The sequence below is a fragment of the Lissotriton vulgaris genome, chromosome 6 (assembly GCF_964263255.1).
Source record: "Lissotriton vulgaris chromosome 6, aLisVul1.2, whole genome shotgun sequence".
NCBI lineage: Eukaryota > Metazoa > Chordata > Amphibia > Caudata > Salamandridae > Lissotriton > Lissotriton vulgaris.
Window position 1 is genome coordinate 1888219320 of NC_141694.1, and position 20058 is coordinate 1888239377.

A 20058-nucleotide genomic window follows, 5' to 3' on the forward strand; every position below is an offset into this window, starting at 1 on the left:
GCAGCCAGTGCATCGCCTGTTCTATGCGTGAAGGAAGCTTGCACTGCTGCTGCCAGTGCTGCCCCTGTTCTGTGTTTCGAGGAAGCATGCACTGCTGCAGCCAGTGCTGCCCCTGTTCTGTGCATGAAGGAAGCTTGCACTGCTGCAGCCAGTGCATCGCCTGTTCTATGCGTGAAGGAAGCTTGCACTGCTGCAGCCAGTGCGTCGCCTGTTCTATGCGTGAAGGAAGCATGCACTGCTGCAGCCAGTGCTGCCCCTGTTCTGTGTGTGAAGGAAGCTTGCACTGCTGCAGCCAGTGCATCGCCTGTTCTATGCGTGAAAGAAGCTTGCACTGCTGCAGCCAGTGCGTTACCTGTTCTATGCGTAAAGAAAGCTTGCACTGCTGCAGCCAGTGCGTCGCCTGTTCTGTGTGTGGAGGAAGCTTGCACTGCTGCAGCCAGTGCTGCCCCTGTTCTGTGTGTGGAGGAAGCTTGCACTGCTGCAGCCAGTGTGTTGCCTGTTCTGTGCATGAAGGAAGCTTGCACTACTGCAGCCAGTGCGTTGCCTGTTCTATGCGTGAAGGAAGCTTGCACTGCTGCAGCCAGTGCTGCCCGTTCTGTGTGTGGAGGAAGCTTGCACTGCTGCAGCCAGTGCTGCTGGTTCTGTGTGTGGAGGAAGCTTGCACTGCTGCAGCCAGTGCGTCGCCTGTTCTATGCGTGAAGGAAGCTTGCACTGCTGCAGCCAGTGCGTCGCCTGTTCTATGCGTGAAGGAAGCTTGCACTGCTGCAGCCAGTGCTGCCCCTGTTCTGTGTGTGAAGGAAGCTTGCACTGCTGCAGCCAGTGCGTCGCCTGTTCTATGCGTGAAGGAAGCTTGCACTGCTGCTGCCAGTGCTGCCCCATTCCGTGTTTGGAGGAAACATGCACTGCTGCAGCCAGTGCTGCTACTGTTCTATGCGTGAAGGAAGCTTGCACTGCTGCAGCCAGTGCGTCGCCTGTTCTGTGCATGAAGGAAGCTTGCACTCCTGCAGCCAGTGCGTCGCCTGTTCTGTGCATGAAGGAAGCTTGCACTGCTGCAGCCAGTGCGTCGCCTGTTCTGTGCATGAAGGAAGCTTGCACTGCTGCAGCCAGTGCGTCGCCTGTTCTATGCGTGAAGGAAGCATGCACTGCTGCAGCCAGTGCGTCGCATGTTCTGTGTGTGAAGGAAGCATGCACTGCTGCAGCCAGTGCTGCCCCTGTTCCGTGTGTGCAGGAAGATTGCACTGCTGCAGCCAGTGCTGCCCCTGTTCTATGCCTGATGGAGTCTTGCGCTGCTTTTCTGCATCTTAATAAAGTTCGAAGGAACCTTTTTTTGCACTGGGACCCCTCACCATGGCTCGGGCATGTCATGTATTGAGGTTCATTATTCTACATATATAGATATTTCTCCCGAACCTTAGCATCAGGGATGACGTCTATCTATCAGGTTGGCCTGGGCCTGATCTGGGCTCAGTTGTGCAGTGTGAAGTTGACATCTGTTTATTCTCTGAGAACTCTGACAATGCCATGGAATGCGCCCTCTGCCCTCCAGCCCTACACGTCTGAATGTATGTTCAGTTTACACTTATGGTAAATATCAGGCCCCTGCTTTGTGCCAGTTCCAAGGGGCTGCCGGACCCAAAGCAGCCACAAGTGTGTGAGGCCCCTCCCTCCAGGTGTTGCCATGGAGACCCCTGCCTTGCCCACGTACCTATTGGAAGGCAACTCAAGATGCAGCCTTCGACGAGGCAGCACATGTCCGCATCGCACTCTTCGTTCTGGTCGCAGTCATTGCGGACACCACCTTCTTCCTCGCACATCTCCCTCGTAACCTCTGTCGGAGGACAGCCGCCTCCCTCTGTAATGAACAAAATGTAAGAATCGGTGAGTCTGCGGCCTCATCACCCAGATCCAGCCCCTGAAGAGTTTTCATGATCTTTGGAGCCAGATTGTACAATGCAGACGACGGCTGAGCACAGAGAGGGGCTCTACAGCTCAGGCCCGGTTCTAGCGGGGGGGGGGGGGCAGACCCACCCAAACAGGAGCCTTGGGCCTCACAGTGAGGGCTTGAAGGCCGGCGCGCACCGCACAGGTCGTGTGTGTCAGCCTGGGCCGAGACAGCTTCCCGGGCACACACACACACAGACAGTTTTAGAGATGATCGCAGCCGCACCGAGTACTTTACAGGTCTTTAAATGTTAACAAGGCCTTGTTTATTTTTTCACCCCTTCATCTCTGCATGGTGAAAGGCGACACATCCTTTATTTGACGCTGGTAACCTTTGGTAACCTTTGCCTACTGTCCTGCTGAGTTATTTCTTTTTCTATGCCGCCCAGGAGAAAATAAGTTTGTTTACTCCTAGTCACCTGTCCTGACCCCTGCAGGCTCATCAGGTTGTGACACAAAGTTTGACTAATTTATTAGGAAAGAGAATGTGTTATTTTCTTTTTAAAATCTGCACAGGCCCAGCAGTATCTGCTTCATTTAAACAGTTTTTATCAATATAATGCAGGACAGCAATAAGACGATACAAAATGCCCAGATAACGCTGGTAATTAACGATCCTTCTGGAGAGCAATCATTTGTCTATTAGTAGTTGTCAGGTTCTAAGACCTGGAGGGCGCGCAGGCTGAGGGCGCGCCATTAAGGACTCACGCGGACACCTTGTTCCGTTTGTCGCGTGGTCCCGACTAACCCGGGGACACGCCCACCTTTATTTATATAATCTACGCGGCGCCGTGCGCCACCGCGTGTGCGTACGTCTACGTACGCTAATCAACTAGACCGCAACTGTGCGGTCACAACATTACATTCCTTTTCACCTTTGGTATGAACAAATATCCCCCCCCCTTTTTTTTTTAAGTCTTGCTCTGAGTGTCCCAAACAAATAACAAAACATGGCCATCCGGCCTGTTACCAGTCTCTTCAGGATCTCTCAGCCCACTGCATAGTCCGCCATTCTGGAGGAGGGCACCGGGTTTCTTCTCAGCCCATAGCCGGCCGCTTGGCCACGGAACAGCACTCTCCGGGGTGGTTCACTGGAGGGAGTGCTTGTGTCCCGGGGGCTCTGGGGGTTCTCAGGGAGAGTGGCACTGGAGGTGCCGGAGGCTCGAGGTTCCTCTGCAGAGTCCATGCCCCACTCTTGTATGGCGGCTTCGGGAGTGCTTTCTGGCCGGGTTGGTGATGCTGTTGATCCTCCCTTTTTCTCTGAGCTGGATGGATTGTTCTGGGGTTCGGCAGCTCTTTTGAAGAACGATACATTCCTGGTGACCGTTTCTCCTTCTCGTTGGGCGGTGACCATGGTCCCGTTCCGGGCAGTGACAGTCCATGGTTGCGGCTCAAACGGGAGCCTGAACTTGCTTCCTGGGTACCTGTCTCGGACGTACACTCGGTCGTTTTCGGCAATGGATGACTCTTTGGACTTCCGCCGGAAACTAGCATAGTCGTTGGATTTTTTCCTGTTGTGCACAGTCCTCCATGATTCTGCACTGGCGGGGTCCCAGGTGGGGTGATTTGGGAGGGTGTCCCGGATTATGCGTCCCATCGTGGACGGACCTGGGGCTGCCTCAGTGGTGCGGTGGGGGGTGAGCCTGTATTCTCGGAGGAAGGAGTAGATTCCCCTTTCCACCGATGTTCCCTCAGCATGGGCAATCCGGATGGTTTTGTTCAACGTGCGCATAAATCTTTCCACTTCTCCATTTGATTGCGGCCATCGGGGTGTTATTTTCCGGTGTAGGATCCCCCACTCCGCTAGATACTCCGCAAACTCCTGGCTTTGAAAGGGGGGACCGTTGTCGGTCTTGACTCTCACGAAGATGCCATGGGTTGCGATGGTTTTCTCGAACTTGGCGATCACCTCTTTTGCGGTGAGTGATGTGATGATCTCCACTTCTGGATATTTCGTGTAGTCATCCATGATGACCAGCATGTGTCTTCCATCGGGCAGGTGACCGAAGTCGGCACTGACGTGTTCCCATGGTCTTTCCGGGCCAACTTCTGTGATGACTGGCGGTGGGTTTTCTGGGAGTCCCGCTGCTTGGCACCACTGGCACTCTTTGACGGCCCGTTCTACCTGCGAGTCCATGTCTGGAAACCATAGCTTGGCACGAAGTCTGCTTTTTGTTTTCACCACTCCCTGGTGTCCTCGGTGAGCGAGGGCAATGGCTTGCTGCGTGAGGTTGGCCGGCATCACGATTCTGGGCCCTCTCAGCACGCAACCCTGGCTATCTACTGACAGCTCCTCCTTGACCCTCAAGAACGCTTCTAGGGCTGCTTTTGCTTGCGGTGTCCTCTGGCCCAGTGACGCTTGGAGCGTTTTCCACTCGTTGGTGCGTATGGCATTCGAGACAATCTGGAAGATCTCGTCATTTTGGGTGGCTTCGATGATCATTTCCATGCTCATGGGGAGCGGCCTGGATCTTTCGACTATCGCATTCACAAATGACTCAGTGTCTTCAGCGTCTTCTCTCTCTCCCGGGGTGGCTGCCCTCGGATGGCGTGATAGAAAGTCCGCTGGGTTGGTGGCACCCGGTTTGAATTCTAGTAGGTAGTCATATTCCTGCAGCTGCAGGATCCACTTCTCAATCCTGGGCGGTGGTTTTGATACTGTTCCCCTGAATAGTGGAATTAGGGGTTTGTGGTCTGTGGAGACAGTGAACGGGTGTCCATACACGTACATGTGGAAGTGTCTGCACGCCCAGTGGATAGCTATGGCCTCGCGTTCTATCTGAGAGTATCTTTGTTCCGTCTCTGTCAGCGATCTGCTGGCGTATGCAATCGGTGCCCAGTTATCTTCTCCTTGACGTTGCGTGAGGACGGCACCCAGACCGAATGGACTGGCGTCGACGGCGATATTGGTCTGCTTGGAGGGGTCGAAGTACGAGAGCGTCTTCTCTGCCGATAGGGCTGCTTTCGTGTTTTGGAATGCGTCCTCCTGCTCTTCGCCCCACTGCCAAGGGGTGGAAGTCTTCGTGAGCTCGCGAAGAGGTCGGGTGATGTTGGAGAGGTCCGGGATGAAGCGACCACAGAAATTGACCATTCCTAGAAAACTCCGCACCTCGGAGATGTTTGTCGGGGCGGGGGCCATTTGTACATCTTTGACCTTCTCTGGATCAGGGGCAACGCCTTTGTCTGAGAAGGTGTATCCGAAGAAACTGATGGTGTTGCGGAGGAATTGGCATTTTTCGCGGTGCAGGGTGAGGCCTGAATCCCTGAGTCTTTGCAGAACTCCCCTCAGCCGCTGGTTGTGTTCTTCCACAGATTGGGCGTATATCAGCAGGTCGTCGCTGACGTTGAGTACGCCGGGGAGCCCGCTGAGCACTTCGCGGATAGTATTTTGGAAAACTTCTGCGGCACTCGATATGCCGAAGTTGAGCCGGCGATATCGGCGTAGGCCCACATGGGTTGAAAAGGTAGTGATGTACCTGGAGTCTGGGTGGAGTGGAAGCTGGTGGTAGCCTGAGCGGAGGTCGACTTTGGAAAACCATTTGGCTCCATTGAGTTCGCTCAATATGTCGTCAATAGTGGGTGTCAGGTGACGCTCCCGCTTGACTGCGGCGTTGGGTAGGCGCATGTCCACGCATATGCGCACCTGCCCTGGCTGTTTGGGCTTTCTCGCTACTACGATCGGTGACACCCAGGGCGTAGGCCCATCAACTTTCTCAATTATTCCTTGTCTCTCGAGGCTCTCGAGCTCTTCTTCGACCTTCTTCCGGAGGTGGAAGGCAATTCTCCGGTGCCGGAGTGCCACTGGTTGGATAGACGGGTCAATGTGCAGCGAAACTTCTTTCCCTTTCAGGCACCCGATGCCCCTGAACATGTCGTCAAATTCTTCGATGATGGTATCGAGTTCGTCTTCTAGGACAGCCATGGCGTAGAATATGAGTTGAAGTTCCTCGGCGGCTTTTCCGCTAAGTAGCATGCCACTCCCTTCTTTTGTCACATATACGGTGGAAGGAACCGTCCTGTCTAGGTGACAGATGTCCGTTTGGAAGCACCCGATGAGAGGTATCGGGGTTTTCTGTCCGTAGGCGAACACTCGGATCTTTGCTTTGCTCAGGGTTGGCTTGTCCCGCAGTTGGTTGTACACGTCTGCTGCCATTAACTCGATGGAGGCCCCTGTGTCTATAGTGGCTCTCACCTCTTGTTGGTTCACCCTTATGCGGCACTTCGGGAGGCGCTTCTTCTTCCTGGCCGGCTGATCGATGGCAAACACATAATGTACGGGGTAGTCATGGACATCGTCATCCATATCTTCGCTATCGGGGCTGTCTCTTATGGCGTGCGCTGCCTCCGTCTTCGGTTTCGAGGACCTGCATACCGATGCGAAGTGGTTCCATCGCCCACACGCGCTGCATTTCTTGCCATTCGCCGGGCAGTCTTTTGCTCTGTGAGGTGTGCCTCCACAGTATCCGCACTCCTTCCGCCTTTCCGGTGGCTTCTTCCCTCCGAATGACCTTTGTTTGGGGCGGACAACATGCACTTGTTCAGCGACGTTGGATTGTTCGCTTTTAGCCGGTCTGTGTAGTGCAGCCTCCATGTGCGAGGCTCTCGCCTTCGATAGTTCCTTGGAGCGGCCTAGTTTCAGGATCTCCGCCAGGGGTTTCCCATCTTCCTGGAGAATTTTGACCCTGAGATCGGAAGAATACATATTCTGGATTATCTGACCACGTATTTCTTCTTGCTCCTCCCTGAATCCACAGGTGCTAGCGAGCTCCATCAATCTCCCGTGGAAGGCATCAAGCGACTCATCTGCCTCCTGCCGGGCCTGGCGAAAGAGGAAGCGGTTGTAGTCTTTGCTGACCATGGGTTCGAAGTAGGCGTTAAGCGCTTGCAGGAGCGTGACGTAGGTGTGTGGCGTGGCTTCCGTCAGCGTTTTGTAGATACGGTGAATGTCCTTACCTCCTAGGTGCAGGAGGAGTGCTCGGCGGCGGTCCCTTGCTGTCCCCGCACCTTCGAAGTAGAAGTTGAGGCGCTCCGTCCAGTCCTTCCATCTTGGCGCCAAGGATGCAGGCGCGCCGTCGATCACGAAGGGCTCGATTGGGGGGATGGTCGTCATCGTTGCGCGGGCACTGGAAGCTCCACTAGGGGCGCTGTGCTCTGCGAGAGGCGAGGCTCCTCCACGTGGTGATGGGCGCCACTGGCCGGGCAGTCGCTGCTGGGCACGTGTTGCCGATCAGCGACGACGTGCGCCGCTCTCGCGAGCCAAAAACGGCATGCGCTATGACCAGGGGGCGCTGCGAGATCATGAGGCAGGGCGACTCCGAGGTGGTTCCAGTCACCTGTCCTCACACGGGTCACGGCCAGGGCCTCGCCGGGCCAGGCGGGGCAGTGAAGTGAACCTGGGCCGGATCGTCGATCTGGTGAAGGCTGTGCGGGGGGCACAGCGTGGGGTCAAACACCCCTCGTCGCCATTGTCAGGTTCTAAGACCTGGAGGGCGCGCAGGCTGAGGGCGCGCCATTAAGGACTCACGCGGACACCTTGTTCCGTTTGTCGCGTGGTCCCGACTAACCCGGGGACACGCCCACCTTTATTTATATAATCTACGCGGCGCCGTGCGCCACCGCGTGTGCGTACGTCTACGTACGCTAATCAACTAGACCGCAACTGTGCGGTCACAACATTACAGTAGTTTTTAAATTCAGATGAACTGTATTTTATGTGGATAGCTCAGTGGGTTGCTGCCTTTGTCACAGTGATTCGTGTGTTACTTGCAGTTCAGAAGTTACAATCCTAACATAGGGCAGTGACCAATGAACGGTCACCAAAGAGCTGCATACAAACATGAATGGTACAGTTAGAACTTCCCCAGTCTTTCATCATTCTAATGTTGCTAAAAAGAGTATGTTTGGGAAGATATACATTTTTATCAGTAAAGCTGACCCCCATGATTTACATACCTGTATGATTCATTGTCTCTGTATAATGTGTGTGTGGTGTAAAGTACTGACACACACTACAGTGATATGGGTAGCGCTGTACAACAAATCAAATGCATATGAGAGAGGGGCTACGGAGAGATGAGAGGCACTGGTGGAGGGTGGCAGTGAGGGAATCCGAGGAGGAGGTCAATAGGGGGAGGCTATGGAGAGATGAGGGGCACTGGTGGAAAGTAGTAGTGAGGGAGCCAGATGACGAGTTCAATAGGGGGGGCTTCGGAGAGATGAAGGGCACTGTTGGAGAGTAGTAGTGAGGGAGCCTGGTGACGAGTTCAATAGGGGGGCTGCGGAGAGATGAGGGGCACTGGTGGAGGGTGGTAGTGAGGGAGTCTGAGGAGGATGTCATGAGGGGGAGGGGCTACGGGGAGATAAGGGGCACTGGTGGAGGGTGGTAGTGAGGGAGTCTGAGGAGGAGGTCATGAGGGGGAGGGGCTATGGGGAGATATGGGGCACTTGTGGTGTGTGGCAGTGAGGGAATCCGAGGAAGAGGTCAATAGGGGGGCCATGGAGGGATGAGGGGCACTGTTGAAAGGTGGTAGTAAAGGTATTTGCTGAGAAAGAGGTTATTGGTGCGGCACCAAAAAAGAATTTTGCATCAGTGCTAAAGCCGGCCCTGCCATGCCCTTCTGTTTTTATTTATTTAATTAGCAGTCGGGCCATAAGGGCCACTGTGGAACATACTTTAAAGTGCCTGCTAATTATATTTACTGCTATATTCAATGTTTTAAGTATGAAGGTGATTTTACTAATGTTTTTACCCGGAAAAATGAAAGTGGAGCCCGATGGTGCCTGATATGGGGCTGTGGCCCAAGGTCATGTGTGAGATAAGGGGCACTGGAGAAGAATAGTGGCTAATCAATCCTGTAAGGGAACGTGTTGCAGAGTCCGTGGTCAGGTGGAGGTAGTAATGAAAGGAAATTCTCCCTGAAGGCTCGCACAGAGGGAGCCCGAGTTGTGTCACTTGCCTGATACTCCCAACTCAGAAACCTCTAATTCCCATCAAAGTAACATTACATGGAAAAAAAACACTTTTTGAGAGTGATAACATTAACAAGAGATTTGCAAAAGAGTGAGTTTTACTGGGCCTTGTAAGACTAAACATAAAGGAGGGCCCTGAAACAGGACTGCCTAGACATAAATGCAACAAATCAAGTCCGCAGTGGCCCACCCAAATGCACCCTTGGCCCACCCAAATAAAAATTCCTGGAGCCGGGCCTGCTACAGAGTCCAGCCTTAGACAGTTCACCAAAAGCATTAGTGTGCAGGCACACCTATCCGTGAGCATGCGTCAGTGTGCAAGACAACCCTGAGGAAGCGTCAACGCGCACACAGCTCCCTCACAAGACAGCTCGCAACCTCTCCCTCATCTGCTGCGGCTGCACACAGTTCCCTGCCACTGAAGCTCGCACCCTCTCCCTCATGTGCTGCAGCTGCACACAGCTCCCTCCCAAGGAAGCTCGCACCCTCTCCCTCATGTGCTGTAGCTGCACACAGCTCCCTGCCAAGGAAGCTCACACCCTCTCCCTCATGTGCTGCAGCTGCACACAGCTTCCTGCCAAGGGAGCTTGCACCCTCTCCCTCATGTGCTGCGGCTGCACACAGCTCCCTGCCAAGGGAGCTTGCGTCCTCTCCCTCATGTGCTTCGGCTGCACACAGCTCCCTCCCAAGGAAGCTCGCACCCTCTTCCTCATGTGCTGCAGCTGCACACAGCTCCCTGCCACTGAAGCTCGCACCCTCTCACTCATGTGCTGCAGCTGCACACAGCTCCCTCCCAAGGGAGCTCGCACCCTCTCCCTCATCTGCTGCAGCTGCACAAAGCTTCTTCCCAAGGAAGCTCGCACCCTCTCCCTCATGTGCTGAAGCTGCACACAGCTCCTTCCCAAGGAAGCTCGCACCCTCTCCCTCATGTGCTGAAGCTGCACGTAGCTCCCTCCCAAGGAAGCTCGCACCCTCTTCCTCATGTGCTGCAGCTGCACACAGCTCCCTCCCAAGGGAGCTCGCACCCTCTCCCTCATCTGCTACAGCTGCACACAGCTCCTTCCCAAGGAAGCTCGCACCCTCTCCCTCATGTGCTGAAGCTGCACACAGCTCCTTCCCAAGGAAGCTCGCACCCTCTCCCTCATGTGCTGAAGCTGCACACAGCTCCCTCCCAAGGAAGCTCGCACCCTCTTCCTCATGTGCTGAAGCTGCACACAGCTCCCTCCCAAGGAAGCTCGCACCCTCTTCCTCATGTGCTGCAGCTGCACACAGCTCCCTGCCACTGAAGCTCGCACCCTCTCACTCATGTGCTGCAGCTGCACACAGCTCCCTCCCAAGGGAGCTCGCACCCTCTCCCTCATCTGCTGCAGCTGCACACAGCTTCTTCCCAAGGAAGCTCGCACCCTCTCCCTCATGTGCTGAAGCTGCACACAGCTCCTTCCCAAGGAAGCTCGCACCCTCTCCCTCCCCTCGTGTGCTGAAGCTGCACGTAGCTCCCTCCCAAGGAAGCTCGCGCCCTCTTCCTCATGTGCTGCAGCTGCACACAGCTCCCTCCCAAGGGAGCTCGCACCCTCTCCCTCATCTGCTACAGCTGCACACAGCTCCTTCCCAAGGAAGCTCACACCCTCTCCCTCATGTGCTGAAGCTGCACACAGCTCCTTCCCAAGGAAGCTTGCACCCTCTCCCTCATGTGCTGAAGCTGCACACAGCTCCTTCCCAAGGAAGCTCGCACCCTCTCCATCATGTGCTGAAGCTGCACACAGCTCCCTCCCAAGGAAGCTCGCACCCTCTTCCTCATGTGCTGCAGCTGCACACAGCTCCCTGCCACTAAAGCTTGCACCCTCTTCCTCATGTGCTGCAGCAGCACACAGCTCCCTGCCACTGAAGCTCGCACCCTCTCACTCATGTGCTGCAGCTGCACACAGCTCCCTCCCAAGGGAGCTCGCACCCTCTCCCTCATCTGCTGCAGCTGCACACAGCTCCTTCCCAAGGAAGCTCGCACCCTCTCCCTCATCAGCAGTGGGGGATCCTCCTCCACCATAGCAGAGGAGCCGCCCCTGGGCAGTGTGTGGAGAAGCCACACAGAGTCTGTACTCACGAGCTGCGCACATCTGGAGCACGGGGCCCAGCACGAGGGCCAGGGCGAGCAGGTAACAGCCAGCGCTCTTCATCTTGATATCCGAGGGATGCTCTGAACCCCAAGTGGTGGAGCCACCATATTTATAGGCCTCTGCCTGTCTGTTTCGCACCGCTGGCCAATGGGGGGTGGGGGATGGACCTGTTTCTTCCACTGACTCCGCCTCCCATTAAGAGTCACCGCCCCCTGTCCTTGCCTGCCCCGGTGTTTGACGTCCTAGAGCCGGTGCCAGCATTTCCAGCGCACAGCAGAGCACAGCAGGGTGTGTCCGCGCGGGCAGAGTTCCATTGTAATACACACCCCCACAGCATGAGCTGAGAGTCAGGGCTGGTAACACTCCTGCTGGCAGAGACCTTTGACATGGGCAAAGCTTGAGAGTCAGGGCTGGTAACACTGCTGCTGGCAGAGACCTTTGACAGGGGCAAAGCTTGAGAGTCAGGACTGGTAACACTCCTGCTGGCAGAGACCTTTGACATGAGCAAAGCTCGAGAGTCAGGGCTGGTAACACTCCAGCTGGCAGAGACCTTGACATGGGCAAAGCTTGAGAGTCAGGGCTGGTAACACTCCTGCTGGCAGAGACCTTTGACGTGAGCAAAGCTCGAGAGTCAGGGCTGGTAACACTCCTGCTGGCAGAGACCTTTGACATGGGCAAAGCTCGAGAGTCAGGGCTGGTAACTTTCCTGCTGGCAGAGACTTTTGACATGGGCAAAGCTCAAGAGTCAGGGCTGGTAACACTCCTGCTGGCAGAGACCTTTGACATGGGCAAAGCTTTAGAGTCAGGGCTGGTAACACTCCTGGCAGAGACCTTTGACATGAGCAAAGCTTGAGAGTCAGGGCTGGTAACTTTCCTGCTGGCAGAGACCTTTGACATGGGCAAAGCTCGAGAGTCAGGGCTGGTAACACTCCTGTTGGCAGAGACCTTTGACATGGGCAAAGCTCGAGAGTCAGGGCTGGTGGCACTCATGCTGGCAGAGACCTTTGACATGGGCAAAGCTTGAGAGTCAGGGCTGGTAACACTCCTGCTGGCAGAGACCTTTGACATGGGCAACGAGGGCTCTGGCCCGGGGCCCCAGCCTTCCAGGGGCCCCTGATAGAGCCATCTCTGTTCTAGAGTCTTGCCCTGATAACCTTGTTTTAAGGACCATGCTCCTTTCCTTTCTCTTTATTTTGGCCGTTGTGTGAGTGTTTATTAAAGACATTTTTCAGAGAAATGTTTGTTTATATTTCATGCAACATCCATAAAAAAGTTTCTTCCAGGTCAAAACAGGACCTGACATCAGAGAAATAGGAGAGTCTCACGGAGATTATTGTCAGAGTATTACTGAGGGACTGCTATATTACAACATTGAAAACACACGTCACATTTTCTGAATATTAGATGTATTTAGATTCAGAATTTGGACAGTGCACTGTCAGTGACCTGGACAAAGAGGGCATGAAAGAGCTCAACTGGATCATAAGTTCAAAGCTGTTCGAACAGGGCCCCCCTAAATCTTTAAGATGCCACTGCCTGCTGGTAGAACCCCTATGGGTGGGTTCATGCCAGTTTAGGAAAGTATATGATACCAGATAAAGGCCTGGAGGTTCAGACACTGACGGAGTAGCCAGGACAATAACATACTCGCCACTTTGTATGACACTAATTAACAGAGCAGAGTGAGCGACCCTGGCCTTCCTTCTGGACGCCAGTAAGAACTGATCCTCTGGTGGAAATTTGAATTTAATTTTGAATGTTAAAGCATGAAAGAAATGTGTCTAACATTTCTTTTATTCGTTCTTTCTTTTTAATCTTCTTTTGTCCTTATTTTCTTCTTTTATCTTGTCCTTCTTTCTGTCCATCTTTCTGCTATATTTTCTATTCTTTCTTCTGTCCAGTTTCATTTTGTTCTTTTTTTCCATATTTCTGTTTGTGTCCTTTAATTTTGTCTATCATTCTTTCTGTCTGTTCTTCTTTATATTCCTACTTTGTCCCCTTTCCATACTTCCATATTCTCATTTTTACATACTTTTTTGCTCCTTTCTTCTTTTCATCATGCTTTTGCCCTTCCTTCTCCCTTTCATAGAATCCGGTCTTTCTTTTCCTTCCATGTTTTTATTCTCCTCTTCTGTCTTTTCATCTTTCTTTCCTTATTTGCTTTCTATTATCTTTCCTTTCTTTGCTTTCTCATTCCATTTGCCTCACACTTTGTTGAAAAGAAGAATCTCCACACAAGTTGAAAGGTAAGCACAACCTTTATTCTGTCACCCGATCTCCGGACTGCCTGTGGAATCTCAACATTCCAAAGCAAGCTCCACTGGAAGATACCATAAGGTAAGGGTACATAGGGGTGTGCAGAATATACCACTAATAAACAAATGTATGTAAGAAGATTACAACACACTTCTTTTTGTTTTTCCATTCTCTCTCACTATCACCCTCCTTGTCTATCTAGGCACCCCTTGGACCCACCGCACTGCTGTTCATGGTAACTCTTCTTGCTGTGTTGATGGTTTCTGATTTTGTCTTGTGATGACCTGCGAGTACCAGATCGGAGTCAGAGGAGGCGATGAAAGCCTTTAGTCTGTCCCTGTGGCGCCCCATAAAGGTGATGGAGCCGAAGCTTCACTGCGCCCTGATCCCCAACCACAGCCGACGCGGCACCTCAGAAGATGATAGAGAAAAGGGAGGCAGGGAATTGTGCAGGACACCGGGACAGCATCAAAGATGAACCGTCAGGATAAAGACAGCCATAGAAACATGCCACTGACGCAGTGTGCCCTGTGTAACCGTGCCCTGACGAGGACTGGTGCAAGACACGGGACAGCATCAAAGGTGAGCGGTCAGGTTAACGTGGCCCACTGTATGCGGCTCCAGATGTTGGGTGAAGACAAAGCAACTCAAAGACATGATGGACGGGATGCTGAACATTGCCAAACATTCACCCCCAGGACAGAGGTCTGGGTTAATCCATTGTTCTTTGCTCACCACGTCATTCCAGTTTGGACCCGATATGCAAACCAGTCTTGACCCTGTTGCTCATGGTAACTTGCTCGGCACACACAGATCTCTGCAGCAGGTGTCTGAACCCTGTAAGATATTTTACAATGTATCCTCTCTGAGACCAATGACTTACTCTCCCCAGATTTGCGGTCACATTTGTCCTAGTTGTCAATTTCTTTCCACCAGATTAAAAAAAAAATCCTTTGCTGACTGTGATGCTCTTGTTTTTAACCCCAACCCCTCATGACTTCACTTCCTTTCCCCTGCCACACCTTAACCCCAATTTATGGGTTCCTAGAGTAAATTTTTTCCAATTCCAATATTGAGTTGAGCTACTCACAAAACATGCTGCAGCCATGAACTGTACAGCAAGACACAGGGGAGGAGCTGCAAAGCGTGGACCAAGAGGGAACCCCCAGAGCCTGGGATTGGGGGGGTGAGGGGGGCTGGGGAATCCACGGTCAGAACTCTCTACCTGCCTGTCTCTCTCTCTCCCTCTCTGGTGTTCTGTTTGTTTCAATGTATCTCACTCTCTCTCTCTGTTGACTGTACCTCTTTCACTCCCCTTTTTTCTCTGTATCTCTCTCTGCCTGTCTCTCTTTCTTTCTCTCTTTCCATATTTCTCTCTCTCTCTCTGCCTGTATCTGTCTTTCTCTCTGTGAGGGTTAGTAGTTGTGTTGGTGCTGTCACTGGCAGCGCCGCCAGGGTCAATGGGTGGTGCACGCTGCATGGCCTCCTGACAAAGGCCCTGGCACTTGATTTTAATTTTACAAATCAAGCCCTGCCTGTAGGGGAAGAGTGTGCCATGCAGTATAGTCTGAAACTTGCATAGACTATCAACGGCAGCTTCAGAAAGGAGAAAACAAAAAGACCTCGGGCCAGAAGAAAAATGAGGCTTGGGTGACAAATGCAAAAACAACAGTTGATGGACAGAATGGGGAACAATGTCATACATTCACCCCAGTACAGAGATCTGGGCCTAAACCCATCCTTTTTATGCTCACCACACCACCCCAGTTCAGACATGGCCATATGCAAATCAGCCTTCAGCCTGTGCCTCATGGGAACAGTCCAGCCCGAACTGCCAAGCCATATCTTCCCTGGACCGGAATCAAGCATCGTAGGCCATCAGCAAGCCACAGCATGGCCAATTGACCTGCAGTCAGTGGGCCCTGAGAAATACTAACTAGGCTTAACCCCAGTGCTTAATTTGTAAAATTTGAAGTCCAGGTGCTCAAATGTTTGTAGGAGACCACACCCACTCTCCCCCGGCCCCACCCACTTCCTCTATTGGCTCCACCCACTTCCTCAACTGGCACTGCTAAAAGTCAGATGTAATACCCGATCTTAATTTCAGCAAGGGAGCCCTTCTCCAAGTAAGGTTTTGATTACAGGTTCCCCTGTTCTGTAAAAATGTTGAAAAACAGTAAATCAAAAGTGTATTTAAAACACAAAGCCCCTTACGACCTTTACAAATTACTCCAACAGTCCTACCTTGTGATACATCAAATAGTGATTCGCAAAGTCAGAGATTTTTGCCTAAGCAATTCTGTACCCTAAATGTGAAATTTTTCCAACACGTGTGGAGGGAACTCTGTGTACATAAATCTTTTACTCAAGTGCAAATGTGGGAGTGGGAGGAAAATTGAGAACATCTACTTAAAAGTGGGAGGAATAAAGAAAAAAGTAAAACAAGGAGGCGCACTAGGAGGGCAGGTATCAATATATGAAGAACATTAACCTGAAGTAAGTAAAAAAGATGTATTGTGTTAGGGAGTGTTGTTAAGGGTGCAATGTACATTTAGGTGGGTGTAAACATTGAAGAGATGTAATGCTTGATGATAGGAACTAATCTATTATGTGTTTAAGAGGCAGGGGCTGATGGGTCAGGGTCAGGTTGTGAACAGGGGCAGGTGCGTTGGAAGGGTTATTAGGTTATGCATGTGGTTGTTCATCACAAGTTTTCGGAGGTGTATGACTTAGCACTGCAGCTTACAGTGTGCTCCTTTCAGTAAAGGCCTGTGTCAGCTATATGATCTTGGCATGTTCCCTTGCAACCTCTTTCCCAGACAAGTGGAATGTTTCAGATGTAGCTCAATGAGGTCTTGGAGACTTTTGTCTAAATTCTACAAGACAAGATCAGTGCTCCATCGACCTTATGAGGTTTGCCTGGTATGTGTCAATACTTACCAAGTAGGTAAGTATTTGTGCACATGTTGCCCCTCATTTCAGGGATGTCACACCACACAGAGTCCTGATGGTCAATAAAGCATATCCTCCGTGAAAGCACCTCTTGCCCAAGCCAACCCACACATGAGGCCATTTCATTTGCCTATCTTTTTATACTCCACATTCAGGGTTGACCAGAGTGAAAGGCAGCCACCATACATTTATTGCAGTTTCCGGGTATAACCCATTAAAATGTTTTTACACACCTCAAGGATCTTGATGGGCATAATGACAAAACTTGTCTGTCAGAAATGGTGGAACATGACTGTACTGGATATAGTGAAATAGGCCTTTTAACCCTACAAGGGCTTCTGCAATCAACATCTAAATTATGTAATGCCTTGTAATGAGTATACTTTATTTGCGAGTCACCAACTGTCTGTTTTCCACAATCTGGACCAACTAGATCAGCTGATAGATATTTTAAAAATAATATGTGGCAAATATTTGCATAGTTGGGATTTTGTAGGGCTACCGATTTTATTACTCACATCTTCAAGGGGAATGTTAAGAATACATAAATGTGCCCTGTAGCTTCAAATTTAAATTGGTAGCTCTCCACTACTGTGGAAACTAAACAAATCCAGAAGAAGGAGCACAAACATATGTGGTGTTTCTTGGAAATATATGGGCACCAAACCAGGCAATTTTTGTGTTTCACATATCCTACAAAACCGGCCTCAACCTCTGCTCGGATTCCGGAGATCCTTCCTAATGTCTGCATTTCATGACACCAGGGCAATGGGAGGTTTTATTTAAAACACACACACACTTTGTGGGAGGACAATACACCGCAGACCTTCTTTGCTGAGGCCTTCCCTCCACCTCAGGGTAGGAAGCACCCCACCAGACTCCGCACCCCAAATCACAAGACATTTCAGGATTTATGCAAATAAAACGACCAAGAATTCATGGAGAAATTGCTTTTTATGTTCTCACTACAATCAAAAGGCACTACTTTTCTTGACAACATGACCTGAGGAAGGGCTGAAGCCCATTGATGAAAGTCAGATTAAATGTTACCACCTCCATAATCTTAATTTTGGCAGACAGATTTTAAGTTTGTTATAGAAATGTACTTGGCAGGTAGTGAAAGTCATTTATTGAAGTTCATATTTGCTAGTATGATTCTGACTCATTTCGCTGAAGCGCATGATATCAACATAATTATGGAATTATACATTCTTAAAATGTAATATTGCAGACCGCAACTGAACTCCATAGCTAGAGACAAGGGAACAACAGAAGGACAACAGCCAGAGGGTGATTCTTTGGCCCTGATCGAGTGGTGAGGGGAAATTAAATGTAATGTACAGCTCATGATAAATGACGGATTTCCAGGCGGTAGTACTAGTGAGGTGAGGTCAATGTTTTAAACTCTAAGTTTTCCTCTGAAAGTAGGAGTTACTCTCAGTCATATTTCTCCACTGAATTCTGCATATAACAACATTCACTGCAGATTTCGGGCTGTACATTTCGGCTGGTTTGACCCTCCAAAATTTGCCAAGAGAAAATGATTCAGGTTACGGTAATCCCTGACTTACTTTGAAAGTTTCTGGGAAGCCATTTCCATATAGATCATAATATAGCGCCCACCTTGTAAATAGGCAGTTGTGTATTCCCAGTCATCAATAATCTACTTTACTCTGTTGCTGTCAACAAAATGCCAAGCTCACAGGATACCATGAGCCCAAAACATGAAGCATTCTTGAGTTGCATGGCTGTGATGAAAATATCCCTAGTTTATTTTGACCCAAGTTAACAAAGTCGAGATGTATGTTGTATTCTCTGCACTTATGTTTCTCTGTATCCCTTTAAGTCCTGCATTCCATTTTCCCTGATGTCATCTTCTCCTATGTTCTGTCTTGTCAGTTAGCTCCTGCTTTCTGATGGGAACACCAGCTTTTCTCTATGGTGCTTAATAAACAAGTATTAAGCCTTACATCTGTCTACTAACTTCATTTACAACACATGGCGACGATGAACAGAAGGAGCTAAACAACCATAGAGGGAGGAGAACTCCACTGGTGAAAAGAACCACGCGGATTTCTGAAGAAACAGAGAAAATCAATTCTGAAGAACACGCAAGTCTTGAAACAAACAAGGAAAATATACTGCCACATATGTCTTGAGACAGACAAGAAAGATATATTGCCATCCTAAAAAAAAAACGCTTGGAACTGAAGCCTACAATGGTTTACGTTTTGAATTGAAGTCTGCAAGCCTCCAAAGCAACTGGTGAGTTTGAGAGAACATAAACAAATCCATGCCGTGTGTCTGTTGTGACTTTGGTGAACTTTAATCTTAAAGGCTGCACCCAGCCAAATGAACGCTACGTTTGGGAAAGCTGTACTTTAAAAAAAAAAGAGAAACTCCTGTGCACTCCTAAGATTTAAAGAGGATGTAAACGCGACTTCTGGAGCGAAAACGGAGTGACTTGTATAGTATTCAGGCTTAATATTTGACTTTTTTTTTATTATTTAATCTTGCCTAAACTGATAACCCCAGCACAAGCATACGCGTTGCATCTTTTAAACAGACACACGAGCACACTCCTCGAGCGGAGAAGCACAAGTGACTCACCGTTTGATTTTCAGCCATTGTCTCTCTTCAACCGAGCCGCGTCAACAAGGAAGCATCCAACGCAGGAAGTGATGTGCCGGCGGTGACGCGACTCCAGCGAGTAACGTGCCAGCAGTGACGCCTTCACGCAGCGTCCATCTTGGATTACCGGGTATCCTAGCAATGGACATCGCAAGTGGAGATTGTCCCTTGAAACAATTTACCGAGTAGTTAGAAAACTGCATCAAACCAAAACGAGCGTCAGCGAGAGAAATTGAAGGGTGAGTGCCTCATCAGCAAGAGAAATTGATGGGTGAGAGCCCCATTTAAATCAAAACGAGCGTCAGCAAGAGAAATTGAAGGGTGAGTGCCTCATCAGCAAGAGAAATTGAAGGGTGAGAGCCTCATTTACAAAATTGTTTTTACAAGACTTTAGACAGTGCACAGTGAAAGCTACAAATTGAAGGGTAAGAGCCTCATCAGCAAGAGAAATGGAAGAGTGAGAGCCTCATTTACCAATTTGTTTTTACAAGACTTTAGGCAGTGCATAGTGAAAGCTACCACGGACATTATTCTTTACATTAGACAGGTAATGAAAGAGTAGTGAAGCACACATATAGCATATGTTAAGAGGTGACATTTCATTCCAGTTTGACTATCTCTTCATTTTAAAAATACTGTGTTTTTTTTTTTTTTTTTAAATGGAGAATTTAAATATTATTGCACCTCCATTGTTCTTACAAGCCACAGGGGATCCACCCATTGAGTGGGATGAATGGATAGACATTTTCGAGAATTACATCGAAGCACTTGATGGGAAAGATTTCAGTGCAATTAGGAAGAAAGCCCTCTTGTTAAGTGCTTTGGGCAGGGAGGGTCAGCATTCCTTTAAATACCTTCCTGTGGCAGTCAACCAAGATGGTAGGGCGATAACTAACGTATACACAGAAGCCAAAGCTCGGATGAAAAAACAATATGCAAAAGAAGTAAATATCGTTATGGCGCGACACAAATTTTACACTCAGCCTCAAAGGAATGAAGAGTCTGTAGATCAGTTTGTGGCTAGGCTACGTGAGTTGTCGATAAAATGTAGTTTTGGTGAAATAAGAGATGAAATGATAAGAGACCAGCTGATAGTACAGTGTCGAAACAAAAAGATGCAAGAAAAACTGTGGGCAGCAAAAAACCCAACCCTACAAATGGCCATTGACATAGCAAAAGTAGTTGAGGAATCGAATGC

General features: G+C 50.2%; 1 long non-coding RNA gene across 1 annotated transcript in view; it reads right to left on the reverse strand.

Moving 5' to 3' along the window:
* LOC147709782 (uncharacterized) overlaps window positions 1-11135 on the reverse strand; it is a 37592-nt gene extending 26457 nt beyond the window's left edge. Inside the window, exons 1-2 of the long non-coding RNA XR_015296571.1 lie at window positions 11009-11135; window positions 1706-1852 (exon numbers count right to left, since the gene is read on the reverse strand). This is a non-coding gene — a long non-coding RNA (uncharacterized LOC147709782). The remainder of the gene's footprint in view (window positions 1-1705; window positions 1853-11008) is intronic.
* Between the last annotated feature and the right edge of the window lie 8923 nt (window positions 11136-20058).